Source organism: Pectinophora gossypiella, chromosome 14, assembly GCF_024362695.1.
Source record: "Pectinophora gossypiella chromosome 14, ilPecGoss1.1, whole genome shotgun sequence".
Classification (NCBI taxonomy): domain Eukaryota; kingdom Metazoa; phylum Arthropoda; class Insecta; order Lepidoptera; family Gelechiidae; genus Pectinophora; species Pectinophora gossypiella.
This window is the reverse complement of record NC_065417.1, coordinates 739,625-754,019: the sequence shown is the minus strand read 5'-3', so window position 1 is coordinate 754,019 and position 14,395 is coordinate 739,625. Positions and strand designations below refer to the sequence as shown.

Sequence of the window (14,395 nt, the reverse complement as noted above, 5' to 3'; positions counted from 1 at the left end):
GCGAAGGTCGGACCAGCGGACACTAGCAAACAAATCTTGGCACGTAATATGTTTACATTCACTCCGCTACTTTGATGATTACAAATTATAGCGGACCCGAGGGAGGCCCTTACATGGTGGCCTTTAATTATAACGACATGCTTGACATTCAGAACGTTATTACTTTTAAAAAAATCTTTGAATAGAATCGGAACGTAAAGCCTTAGCTTTTGGGATATCCCGGATATGTTAGAACAGCCACCTGCGATCTTTTGTGCTCGCAGGCATATTTCATCAGCGGATTGCCGGCCAGCATCGAGGATACAACGAAATAGACAAATAAAATTTAATTTTGTCAACAAGCTGAGGGGGGGGGGGGTGTTGGTTTCTGAGTTCTGATTGGCGCATTCAAGATCTTAAACGCCTTGAAAGATCACGGAAATGGCCGCGATTGGTCGAACGTCGTCCGACGGTATCCTGTATCCGATATATCAGATGTGTTGTCTGTTATTAGGAGTCTAATAGTTGTATCGTCGATGCCATACTCGCGATCCTCCCCGGGGTAATTGACTCGCGTTTGATCTTCAATTCAATTTTCTTCTCGCATTGTCCGGGTAATGTTATCACGTGTGGTGGCCTTTAATTATAACGACATGCTTGACATTCAGAACGTTATTACTTTTAAAAAAATCTTTGAATAGAATCGGAACGTAAAGCCTTAGCTTTTGGGATATCCCGGATATGTTAGAACAGCCACCTGCGATCTTTTGTGCTCGCAGGCATATTTCATCAGCGGATTGCCGGCCAGCATCGAGGATACAACGAAATAGACAAATAAAATTTAATTTTGTCAACAAGCTGAGGGGGGGGGGGGTGTTGGTTTCTGAGTTCTGATTGGCGCATTCAAGATCTTAAACGCCTTGAAAGATCACGGAAATGGCCGCGATTGGTCGAACGTCGTCCGACGGTATCCTGTATCCGATATATCAGATGTGTTGTCTGTTATTAGGAGTCTAATAGTTGTATCGTCGATGCCATACTCGCGATCCTCCCCGGGGTAATTGACTCGCGTTTGATCTTCAATTCAATTTTCTTCTCGCATTGTCCGGGTAATGTTATCACGTGTGTAATATGCAAATTATTTCGCGGAATTTCACCGCTTTTGTTGGAAGTAGAATACAGATAATATTCATTTATGAAATTACTTTATTATGTACGAGTACTTTGATGAAGTATATCGGCTTTCTTTTGGAACAAGACCACAAACAGCTTACCTTACGTTGGACAAAAGGAGTAAATCTGCTTTTGAAATATACACAAATAAAGATGATTTGTTAATCATTCTTGCGTGGTAATGCGGCGAGTAACAGCCTCCGTGGTCTAGTGGTTAGAGCGTTAGGCTCACGATCTGGAGATCCGGGTTCGATTCCCGATGGGGACATTGTCGAAATCACTATGTGAGACTGTCCTTTGTTTGGTAAGGACTTTTCAGGCTTGAATCACCTGATTGTCCGAAAAAGTAAGATGATTCCGTGCTTCGGAGGGCACGTTAAGCCGTTGGTCCCGGCTACTAGCCGTAAAAAACACCTCCACCAACCCGCAGTGGAGCAGCGTGGTGGAGTATGCTCCATACCCCCTCCGGTTGATTGAGGGGAGGCCTGTGCCCAGCAGTGGGACGTATATAGGCAGTTTATGATAATGCGGCGAGTGTAATGGGGACCTTTGCGCCTGGAACAACTCGGGGGGTATTGTTTGACGATTAGACACGTAAGGTCTTGAATTGTTAATTTGTAATTATATTAATATTAATATTATTTTGTTTAGAAATATTGTAGTAACATTAATTTTGTCATTTAATAAGTGATTATAATTATTTTTGCGTTTTCAAATATATCTCACTCTGTATAAGAACGTGTTAAGTGAACAATGGAATTTGGATTTTAGATGTCGCCTAGGCCTTACGACTTTAAAAGAAATACTGTCTCTTACTTCTTCTTCTTTTATCGTGTGGTTTGTGAGGTGAATTACCAACCTCATCAACCCTGGTGTCAGGGTTACTATTGAGCCGCAAAAGGCCACTGACATGACTCATATAACGACTACGTACTTACATTAGTAACTAGTAACCGGGACCAACGGCTTTACGTGCCTTCCAAAGCACGGATCGTCTTACTTTCGGACAATCAGGTGATCAGCCTGTAATGTCCTAAGCAAACTAGGGATCTACCTACAGCTAAAATCCTACAGCTATATACTATACACTTCTGTTTACCCCTACAGGCGTGATGCTCTCTTATGTTACTAAGTGATACTATATAAAACCGTACGAGTACGTATATTTTCGTACAATATCTCTACTAAGCAAAGGTTTCTAGTCTCCGTCCCTTGAGACATGGAAATCAGAACTAAAGCTCGATATTTACCGCTGTTCTGGTATTTCCGTTTCGTAAATAAATACATTTCCAACATAATATAGGCTCACGACTATATTCCAAATTGGGCTAGTTAGTGATATGTATTCAACGCAAGTTGAACTAAGTACACTTCACCGAGCTTTCTGTTAGACCAACGTGATAGGTAGCTGTATCGCCGTCTATAACGGTCGAGCCAACTGTGTGAGGGAAAACTGCACTAGAGCACAACCCGGACACTTTATACAAACAACCTCTTTCACACAGACACCACTTACATTGACATTATCTTACACGCGCATCTGTGTGTGTGACGTCTGACGCCATATGATTGAAGACTAAACTGTGTTTGAGGGAGGGTAAGGTAAACCTTGCTCAGACGCCGGCGGGGAGCGAAGAGTTGCCGTTCTATACGTAGTACTATTCGTTATTCTGTGACTAAAGTTAAATTAGTAACTCATTGGTGCAAGTCCATTCGATAAACTTCAAGAAAAACGAATGCGCTGGTACGGCCACGTCATGAGACGCCCAGAAGACCATATAGTCAGAACAGCCCTAAATATCCCGACGTCAAAAAGAGGGCGTGGAAGACCCCCCGCCACATGGTTAACGACGGTCCAAAAGGACCTGAAACAATTAGACCTGGACGCCAAACTGGCCCAAAACCGACCAACCTATAGAAATAGGATAAGGAGAGCCGACCCTGTATAAGCGGAACAAGGCTTAGGAAGAAGAATTGGTGCAAGTCCATTCAGTGCACATGACCTAGCCATTTGATCTTATTTGCCTAAAGGTTCGAAGGTAGTAAAGATATTTTTACATAACTTATGCGCCTTTTTTTGTTCCTTTTTCGGAACATTCCTGGAAACGGTGCATCACAAGCTGCACTGTACCTTTAATCAAATATCTAGCTCAAAAGCGACTGTCGTTATAGCTTTTAGCTTCAGACTTCTCAAATAGTGAAAGTTTTATCATAAAAGTTGAAGAGGCGAAAAACTGCAATTCATTTCACTCATTTTGTCGGTTTTGCCGGCTTTATTACTTCACTGCTTCTTCACAGCAATAATGAAAAGTAGTTCTTTAAGATGGCAACTTTATATTAAAGACTTAGTTCTATTGTATAAAGAACAAGTTTTTTATTTACTGTGTACTTCGGAAGGCACGTTCAGCCGTTCGTCCCGGTTACTACTTACTGATATAAGTAAGTAGTCGTTACATGAGCCATGTCAGGGACCTTTGGCGGCTCAATAATAACCCTGACACCAGGGTTGATGGGGTTGGTAATGCACCCCACAACCCACACGATAGAAGAAGATTGGCGCATTTTTGAATAATCACATTCTGATACGATTTTCGTGTCCAAAAAAAAAATTGAGACCACATTTTTTACCTGGATTGAATTTACCTTGTCACTCTCGTTTGGTTTTTACTTTAAGGCAACGATATAATTGTGTATCATTCAGGTAATTTAAGGTTTTTTAAGGCTCCATACCTTAACACATTCATCAACAGTACGTGTGTAGCCGTGGTCCTACTATTATGAAGGGCAGGTCAATGACCCGTGGTCAGGTCATTAAGGTCATTTTCGGATCCAAGTATACTTTATTACACCAAATAGACAGAGTTACATAAAAACAATAGACTTATCACAAAAAAGGACGTCTAATGGAATTCGTTTCTTTGTGTCTGGTAACTGTTATTAGGCAGCCAAATTACAAAGTTTTGTAACAATACTTTTTTTAAGAACGTCTAGGGCCCTGTGCTGATTTTTTCCTTGTAGCTTCGTTTCCCTGGCTGTACAGGTTGTGAGAAGCTGCAGTAGTTTTAGGCGGATGACATGTTCGTTATGTAAAAAATGACGTTTCAAAGTTTTTAATTTTAAAGATAATAGTAATATAATAGTAGTAGTAAGTGTAGTATTTTAATAGTTATTGATGTTGTTAATTGAGTAAATGAATGCATATTTGTGTCGTGATTTGTTCTAAATACTAAGATAACTGAAATTCAAATTAAAAAATGTATTTATAGGTAACAGAGTTATATTTGGAATAGTCATTTTTAGAACTACTGCAGCTTCTCACAACCTGTATAGCCGGGTAAAGGAACTGCAAGAAAAGCCTCAGCACAGGGCCTTAGACGTTTTTTAAAAAACAAATAAAGTATTGTTATACAATTTAGTAATTTGGCTACCTAATAATAGTTCCCAGACAGTTAATCCCACAATGCATTCACTGACAAAAAAGAAACAGATTCTGTTCTAAATGAAAAGAAAAATCTCTTAATATAAACGTTGACTCATCTAAGGCCTTTGCCACACTAGACGGAAATTCCGTCGCCGAACTTCCGCGGCGGAACGCCAATACATGTTATTAAATAAATAAATAAATAAAATCATTTTATTTCAGGCATGTAACCCATATTTACATTAGAAATTAAATTAAATTAAAATTACAATTCAAAAATTAAAATTCCAAAATCAACAAAATACAATGGTAAAATTAAATTGCGTATAAAGTGAGAACGACCGATCTTCCGCGTAGTTTTGTATTCGACGGAATTTCCATTTAGTGTGGCTAAGGCCTAAACGGCACTCAATTTTACTACAACTACATATATCTGTCGTCGATGTTATCGCTCGGCACAGGCTTATCTGTAAACAGCCTTTGTGGCTCAAAGGCCATGGAGGCTGTATGAAAATGACTGACAGATAAACTACTGCTTCTGATCTTTCATGTAATAAGCATCGGCTCTTCTCTCTTCTTCTAATCCTTTTGGGATCTAGGAATAACAGATTTCCACTCCTCACGATATTTTGCACTGTAGCTTGTTCCCATGACATGCCGAGACTTTTTAATTCCCGGTCAACCTAGGGTCGTCAGGTCGCTTTGGGTCGCCCCATTTTGCGTTTTCACGCGCACACCAGCTCAGACCTCATCGGGACGGGGTTTATCTGCTACTACAAAGGATCATAATCTCCTTATCTTTTTTGTTAACTCTTTTTTACGAAGTCCGCTTACCTAACTTGAACATTTGACAGATCCGGCTTTTTACAGAAGCAACTGCCTGTCTGACCTTCTAATCAAAAGGGTAAACTAGCCTAATACAGGTACACATACTTCCGAAAATTCGAAAATCATTGGTTTCAGTCCGTGCTGGGATTCGAACCTGGGACCTCATAGGGAGAGTCAAGCGTTCAACTGGCCTGCCACGGCTCTAAAGGATTAAGTGGTACCTATATAGGATATATTCTAAAGTACCCGTAAAACAAAACATACATACATAAACTCAGGCCTACCGCTAAACAATATGTAATTATGTATTTTTTGTCGAATAAATATTTTCTTTCATACATACATAAACTCACGCTTATTTCCCACCCAGGCAAAATAGAGACTATGGAATTCTCTTACTTCCTCCACATTCATCAATAGTTTCACACACGCACGCTGGTTCAGAGTAGATCGTACTGAACCTTTTCTAAGGTCATTAAAACAAAAAAGTTCTCTGAATATATTGGAGTCAGTTAAGATTAACATGATTTTTTATATTATTGTAGTGCGTACATTGCTTGATTAACATCTAAATAGAAGGGTTCCGCAGGAGAACTAAAGTCACCGACATAGCTCGGAGAATTGCAAAGCTGAAGTGGCAGTGGGCAGGACACATGGCGAGGAGAACCGATGGCCGCTGGGGCGGAAGGGTTCTGGAATGGCGACCACGTGTCGGAAGACGCTCAGTGGGTAGGCCCGCTACAAGGTGGACCGACGATCTGGCGAAGGTCGCGGGAAGCCGCTGGATGCGGGCAGCGCAGGACCGATCGTCGTGGAGATCCTTGGGGGAGGCCTATGCCCAGCAGTGGGCGTCGTACGGCTGATGATGATGATGATGAGAAGGGTTATTTATTAGCGGGTAATGACGTTTTAACAGGTAACAGTAAATCGAGGCTCGAGTGCTAGAAATAAATAATGAAGTGGGTTTGAATAGGCTTGCCAACAAGCTAGCAGTGAAGGTCAACCAAAGCAACTGCTATATTTAGTAAATTAGTAGCATTAAATATTATTACAACTTGAAACTCTGAAATATGTATTTAGTCTAAGTTATATGAATAACTATCAATGTAAACAGAGCACCAGCACGGTGGTCGTATGACATGAGGTACGCCGGAAAGCAATGGATGAGACTTGCACAGGAAAGGATGGCGTGAAAGACAGGAGGGCTGTACCCAACAGTGGGTGGATACAGGCTGAGTAGATAGATAGTAAATCTTAAAAGATAACAACTTTTGCTTTTATATAGTCCCCCGGCTCGATCCCCGGTGCTGGACTTGCATCAGTGAGTTATCGAGGGGGGTGGAGTGGGGAGGGGGGTGGATTCCTATTCGTTATAATTATTCTTTATTCTATGACAACACCGTTCATGTATACTATCTTAGTGATTTGGCTGCAAGTCTCTAATAACACGAAGCTCTGTCTACTCTATAAGGGATTATGGGTGTGAAAGTGTTTACGAATATGTATAATTATAATCGAGTTACAAGTAACAACTGACATGTATTGAGGAAACTAACGCTACGCCGTAGTCTTGCTACGCGTGACGTAGAAGCTCGTAGACAGCTACGACCGGATTATGTCAGATTTACAGTTAATACTCAGTCGCTCGTAGATAGGCTTAGAGGGTGTTAGGGTATAATAGAGAACGTACACTTACATACATTAACTCAGCATCGTATTCCCTAATGGGGTAGACAGAGTCATAGACAATCAGGAGACAGATTGCAGCCACTTTTGATACGATAAGTTGGACATCAGTCTATCGGCCATAAAAATGGTCCATTGTGAAAATGTTAGAAAATAAAATCTTTGTCTCATTTAGGAAATACATACTGCGGTGGATTATACCATTCAAATGCAAACCTTAAAAAATGTGTCATTAATGTTCTACTAAGTAAGTAAAGGTTGTGAGTTAAATGACCGATCTCATCAGTCTTGGTGTCAGGGTTATTGATAGGTTGAGAGCTTATGCAACGATAATATACTTAAGGAAATATAATGCCTGAACTGACTACATGCCCTCTGAAACACGGATCAAGTTACTTTCCTAATCAAGAGTACCAACCTCATCAACCCTGGTGTCAGGGTTACTATTGAGCCGCCAAAGGCCCCTGACATTACTCATGTAACGACTACTTACATCAGTAAGTAGTAACCGGGACCAACAGCTTAACGTGCCTTCCGAAGCACGGATCATCTTACTTTCGGACAATCTGATGATCAGCCAAACCAACCAAACTACTGTTGACGACAGGTCGACATGGCAATCGGGGCATGACGTGAGCCGCGGAGGCGGGGTCGCCCCGCACACCCGCACAGTCCCCGCGGCGTCTTAGTCTTAGTGTCGCACGAGTCCATATCGACCGCGTTTATCGATTATAATCTCGCTCACATAATTTATTGAATTAGAAATTAACATTAACACAAAAGAAAAACAATAGATTTAAAAGAAATCTAATCTAAATATGTATGGTCAATCAAAATTATAAATATAGCAAGTATATTTTACATATAATTGAAAACTAAGAATAATATTTTAGAAATAAAATTAACGTTAGATGATTCAGCTGAATAAATATTAACTTAAATGAAAACGTGGTATTATTTTATTCACATTTTGTTACATACATAATAAAAATATATCGATATTGAAAACGTCACGTCACTAGAGAATTGCCATGTCGACCTGTCGTCTACTATAGGAACCACATTTTTTTGTGATATGTCTCCACCGGGAATCGAAACCGGGATCTCCGGATCTAGTGCCCAACGCTCGACCACTGGACCACAGAGGCCGTCAGCGTTCATATTGCAGTCACGAATTGTTTACCCACTTACATTAGCATTCATAATTTACTTCAAATGCTAAACTTAATTTATGTGTATACTAGTTCTAAGGCTCGCATACAAACATTTATTTACATGTTAACTAACAACAGGCTAGTTTCCAACCAGTCAAATCAGTTACTTTTTACTAAACGTCAAAACACTAAATTACTGTGGAATTTGTATGAAAAGCAGCCTGTGACGTCATAGAAAAACGTGACAAAATGTCGCAGTTAGTATTACATTTTTCGTTATTGAAATTCATAAATAAATTAAATAGAAAACAATTTTGTCACCTTTATATCTGTCTTTATTTAGTTAATGAGAAATTCATAATTTATCTTTGATCTAGGAAACTACCCAATTAGAAAGTACCAGTGTAATTACAAAACGAATACAAAAAAAAAACTTTTTTTGAAATATACTTCGTCTCACAGCAGTGATAGAGGTCGTCGCAGATTCTCCATAGAATCATTATACCTACTTTCATTAGAATTTGTCGACATCTTTCGTGCCTCGGAGTATTATTTTAAACCTGGTTTACCTTGTCTTCCTTTTGTAATGGCGGTAAGTATTTTCGGAGTAAACTAAGCCTAAGGTATATTAGTAGGTAATATAACTTATAAAAAGTAAGATGTTTCCCTGCTTCCGAGAGCACGTTCAGCAGTTGGTCCCGGCTATTAGCCGTAAAAGCACCACCACCAACCCGCAGTGGAGCAGCGTGGCGGAGTATGCTCGATACCCCCTCTGTTTGATTAAGGGGAGGTAACGTATACAGGCTGTTTTATGTTATGTAATAAAATTTATACCTACCGAATGTTGAATAAGTGTTTAAATATTAAAAATAGTTTTATATTTTTTCTCGTCGACGCCTTGGTAACTCAGTTGGAAAAACGCTTAACTCTCATTGTGAAGTTGTAGGATCGGAAGCGGGTTGGAACGGCAGACAGGCAGTCGCTTCTGTAAAAAAAACCTGTCAAATCTTCACGTTAAATAAGCGGACCCTGCGAAAACGGGGTAAAGTAAATATGTATATATATTTTTAATGTTAATATATGTAAATTCGTCCCTTTTCACCAACATGTCTCAAAAACAGCAACACCAAAACGTGGAGTTAAATCTGGAAATCTCAGTCACATAAAATTCTCCTGCACAGTTAGAACACCGCAGGGCTGCCTTTGTATAATTAAAAATAAAAAACGTCGTCAAAAAAACTAAATACAGCAAAAACTGAAGGCACGTGCAGTCTCTGTGAGCCTTCCTCGGTTCAAACACAGACGAAAATGTCTTTCATAATAAATACTTTTTTGTTTGTTCTTTAGAAATAAATAAGCCTTTCCCTATTGGTTGTCCTTACGTCAGGCTTACGTCGTGTGTTCTAAGGAAGTGAAGGAATTGGTCTTTGATAGAAAAGAATGGAGAATGCTACACCGACAAGAGCGTGGCTCTTAAATTAGTGATGTTGATCCGTTTGTACGTCCTAAGTATATATTTTGTGCAATAAACAATTATAGATTGATTGAAATGAGTAGAATAGAGCCGAATACAGACCATTGACACAACACATGTTTGTGCGTTATATGAAAATAACTTGCTGTTTTGGTTTCACTGTGGTGTAGTGTTGGAGCCTTTGTCGCGAAGCCTTTGTCGAGCTAACTGCTCCCCACCCAGCGGCAACTTTTAGTGTTTGTTTTGGCCTCTTGCGGTTTTTTTCGACGGATTTTATGTCAACAGTGTCTGGGTACTTGTGCTGAACTGATGCTTAGCTGTGGTAAAAGTGGTAGACTGTTGTCGATCAGAATCAACGTAATAAAGCATCATGACTGTATCTCCGAAGGGATGCCTACCCCTAGAGGTGTCTAGGGTCTATACAGCCAGTCCTTTCCCGCTATGTTACGTCCCATGTAATAGAGGGCGCGCCTATTGCCATTATCGGGGGCACTTCCTTGCTTCTGTGCTGTTCTGGGAGCAAATAAAAAACATAGAACACGTTCAGCTGCTTGTCTTCCCGGGCATGTCGTAAAATCCGACCAGAGGGATTGTGTCCTCTAAATGACGATCTAATGTTATGGGCGATAGGCTGATCCCTTATCACCATAAGGTTCATCATAATCCATCTTAGGACTTCGTATCAACAGTGGCTGCAAAGTTGTCTTTGAATACTTGTGGCTCTGCCCACCCTATTAGGGATTACGGGCGTGAGTTTATGTATGTATGTACTTCCTAGCAATCAATTTCTATGACCCTAAAATGAATTCTAAACTCGAATACAGTTTTCACTTTTTCTCAGATGCGTGACATTCTGTTCTCCGAATAGGACCGTCATGAATTTTATATGTAGTATACTCGTGTATTCACAATTATAGTAGTTTTCCTAGTTGATCCCTAAAATTACCTTCACGTGTCCGAACCTTCCAAACCAATATTACAAACCGTAGGTAAATTAAGTAATTTCTGAAATAAACCGATTAAAACTAAATACTACCTTGACCTCTGCACGCAAACAATACAGACTATACTATACCACTTATAATACAGGTTGTTAGCGACATCGTAACGAAAACTTTGATGGCTTACTCTCAGACCATGATTCTGAGTTGATATCAAGCGGAATTTTCCGTCGCAAAAGTACGGAAATGAAAATAATTTAAAAAAACACCAGAAAGTCATGTATTATGCGACGGAAAACTTCGCTTGATATTAACTCAGAATTATTGTCTGAATCATCCTCTTCAGTATTCAGTACGATGTCACTAACACCCTGTATAACAAAAATATACTTACCACACTTTTTAAGGGTCTTTTTTATTTCTCTGAATGTCATTCTAAGATAAAAGGAAATATTTAGGGCATATATTCAAATGAAATATTTACTATTTTATAAGTAGCAAATCATTAAATTAAATTAGTACATAATGAAACAGACAAAAAGAACATACACCGAAAACAGACAGTGGTGCTAATTCCTGCAGACGCCATCTAATTTTATTTTAAGTTATACCTGTCATTTTCATATCCGTTGAAAAAGAAAGGGACGGGTAATCGACATGCATAAAATTTATGGAACACACGACAATTTTAAGCAGAAATCTAAAACAACCGTCTAAAAATTATTTCTAATATAGATGTACTCATGTATGAATGTTTGCAAACAAGAGATCCTTCAGGGAATATAAATAAATATTCGGACAAAATACGAGTAACCTCGCCTCAAACGCATTTATTGTTTACGTCTCAGCGTTTCAATTACCATACCTATATACCTGTTTATTCAATGTTTTGTTCCGACAATTTGCAGGTGAGACACTCTGAATATTGCATAGCCTGGAACACCCCCTCCCCTCTACCCTCACCCGCGTCCTCACTTCTTCTTCATTATTATTTCAATTCCATCTGCGACAGGGAAGGTTGTCGTTTAAATAGTTTTGTTCTTTATAGTTTCGAAAAAGGTTATATCTATTTTAAAACAAAACTCGGTGAGGTGTGGGTACTTAGTTCACCTTGAGATGGATGTACCTCTGAGTACTCCAATTGATATACAATACAATACAAATACACTTTATTACAAAAAGTCTCTTAACTAAGTACATGGCAAATGGCGGCCTCATCGCTTAAAGCGATTTCTTCCAGACAACCATAAGGTATATAGTCGTGAGCTGTTAAAAACTCATATTTTAATTCCGCATAGCAATGTCTGCATAATAGGGTATTTGACTGGTTCACAGATAAATTATAAAATGCTAATCTACATTATAGAAGCCAGTCTAAGATGATCAAAGATCAATCTTATTTTACTGTTCGCACTTATTTAGGAATTGAGTAACTCTGAGTACGACGTTTGACCGCTTTTATTGATAACGTCACAGGACAGTATTTCCATACAAACAACAAAAGACTTTCGTTTTGATGTTTCGTAAAAAGTATCTCATTTGACTAGGTTGTCACCCCGTCAACCCGTATTATAAATAATTCTCCACGGATCTCCATGGTCCAGTGGTTGAGCATTGGGCTCACGATTCAGAGGTCCCGGGTTCGAATCCCGGTGGGGACATATCACAAAAATCACTTTTGTGATCCCTAGTTTGATTAGGACATTACAGGATGATCACCTGATTGTCCGAAAGTAAGACGATCCGTGCTTCAGAAGGCAAGTTAAGCCGTTGGTCCCGGTTACTACTTACTGATGAGTCATGTCGGGTGCCTTCGGCGGCTCTGTAGTAACCCTGACACCAGGGTTGTTACGGTTGGTAATGTACCTCACAACCCACACGATAGAAGAAGATAAATAATTATCGCTTAATAATTACTCGCATATTATATAATATACATAACAATTAAAAAACATTAATAAAACGAATGTTGCTTTTTAATTTATGTAAAAATATAAGGCCGGCCACTCATGGAAATCTTAATAAAGAAAGTTTGCTATTCAAATTACATATTATGCGCATTGGGTTATGCCAAGCATGTTATGCAGATTTATGTTATTATGAAACAGCCTCCGTGGTCTAGTAGTTAGCGTAAGGCTCACGATCTGGAGGTCCGGATTCGATTCCCGATGGGGACATTGTCGAAATCACTTTGTGAGACTGTCCTTTGTTTGGTAAGGACTTTTAAGGCTTGAATCACCTGATTGTCCGAAAAAGTAAGATGATTCCGTGCTTCGGAGGGCACGTTAAGCCGTTGGTCCCGGCTATTAGCCGTAAAAAAACACCTCCACCAACCCGCATTGGAGCAGCGTGGTGGAGTATGCTCCATACCCCCTCCGGTTGATTGAGGGGAGGCCTGTGCCCAGCAGTGGGACGTATATAGGCTGTTTACGTACGTACGATGTTATTATGATTAGATTATGCCAAATAATGGACTCCCGTTATACATTCGTTGAGGTCATTACACCATCTTTTACGGAGTTAACCTCAAGTTTTTACTCATCTTGAGTTATTCTTCTTCTTGTCCTAATCCCCTGTTGGGATGTAGGGCTTGGATAACAGATTTCCACTTCTCACGATCTATTGCTGCCAGTTGCCTGTTTTATAAAACTTACAATTGTAAATTACAACGACAATTTGGTGTTCATTACTTAGCTAATTTGAAACTGCAAAATAGTTGTGATCACACACTCCGCAATGTACATCAAATTGTCTTTGTAATTTACAATTGTTAGTTTTACGAAACAGGCCCCTGGACATGCCGAGTTTTTAATTCCCAGTCAACCGAGGGTCGCCAGGTCTCTTTGAGCCGCCCCCTTTTGCGTTTAAAAATAAATTTAGTAATGTTATTAACATAAACAGCCTATATACGTCCCACTGCGCAGCACAGCACAGGCCCAGCAGTGTTGCTGGGTTGATTAGAATAGATTTTTTTTTTATTGAGGGGAGAAATGTTATTAATCCCTTACTATATATCTTACGAAATTTGACAATGGTTAATGTGCTTATTAACAGTCTGTGGATTAGTAATACATTTAAATATTCAATCTACTCTTCGTAAAAGTAGACGGAGTGAAACTACATGGTCATTTAATAAATTATGTTACTCAGACTCTAGCCCATATTTACAGCGAATGATTGATTCGTGTACTATTTATATTGCTTTCAAAGTCTACGACTTTCGTTCGCCACTCCCTTATTGATTGCTTTACTTTTTTTAGCTCTCTTAAGTGTTTACGACCCGATTACTTTAGCCATAGAGGCAGCCAATCAGCTCGCGACACCAAACACTTCAGGACCCCGATACCGACCCCTCCGGTATGGTCGACGATTTCCCTCATTCAGCGCTTATCGCTATCGACCCACTAGGGTCGATTAATTCTTTCAAATATTTTTTTCCTCCCAGAGCCGACGTTCGCGCCTAACTGGGCACCCTCAGGCCTGTTGTCTTATGTACCGGGTGAGAGCCTTCAGCGCTCCCCATTTGTCCGGCCAAGTAGTTAATGCTACCTGCGGCAAATTTACAATAAGTCACGTCAAAAAAAATCTTAAGTGTTTAGTTTTTTTAACTGTTTGTCCGAAAAAGTAAGATCATTCCGTAGTTTGGAAGGTACGGTCTCGGTTATTATTATCCGTAAAAATCACAACTAACCCGTAACTATTGCTCCCTTAGGACCTTTGTACCATTTATTTTCTTATG

At 39.6% G+C, this 14,395-nt stretch overlaps 1 protein-coding gene and 1 long non-coding RNA gene across 2 annotated transcripts in view; one reads left to right on the top strand and one right to left on the bottom strand.

Moving 5' to 3' along the window:
• LOC126372643 (serine/threonine-protein kinase SMG1) overlaps nucleotides 1-14,395 on the top strand; it is a 208,649-nt gene that overhangs the window by 159,366 nt on the left and 34,888 nt on the right. The window lies entirely within an intron of this gene.
• Nucleotides 1,372-13,080, bottom strand: LOC126372596 (uncharacterized). The gene is made up of 2 exons (XR_007567187.1): nucleotides 12,896-13,080; nucleotides 1,372-1,482 (listed from the first exon to the last, which is right to left on the bottom strand). It is a non-coding gene; the product is annotated as an uncharacterized LOC126372596 (long non-coding RNA).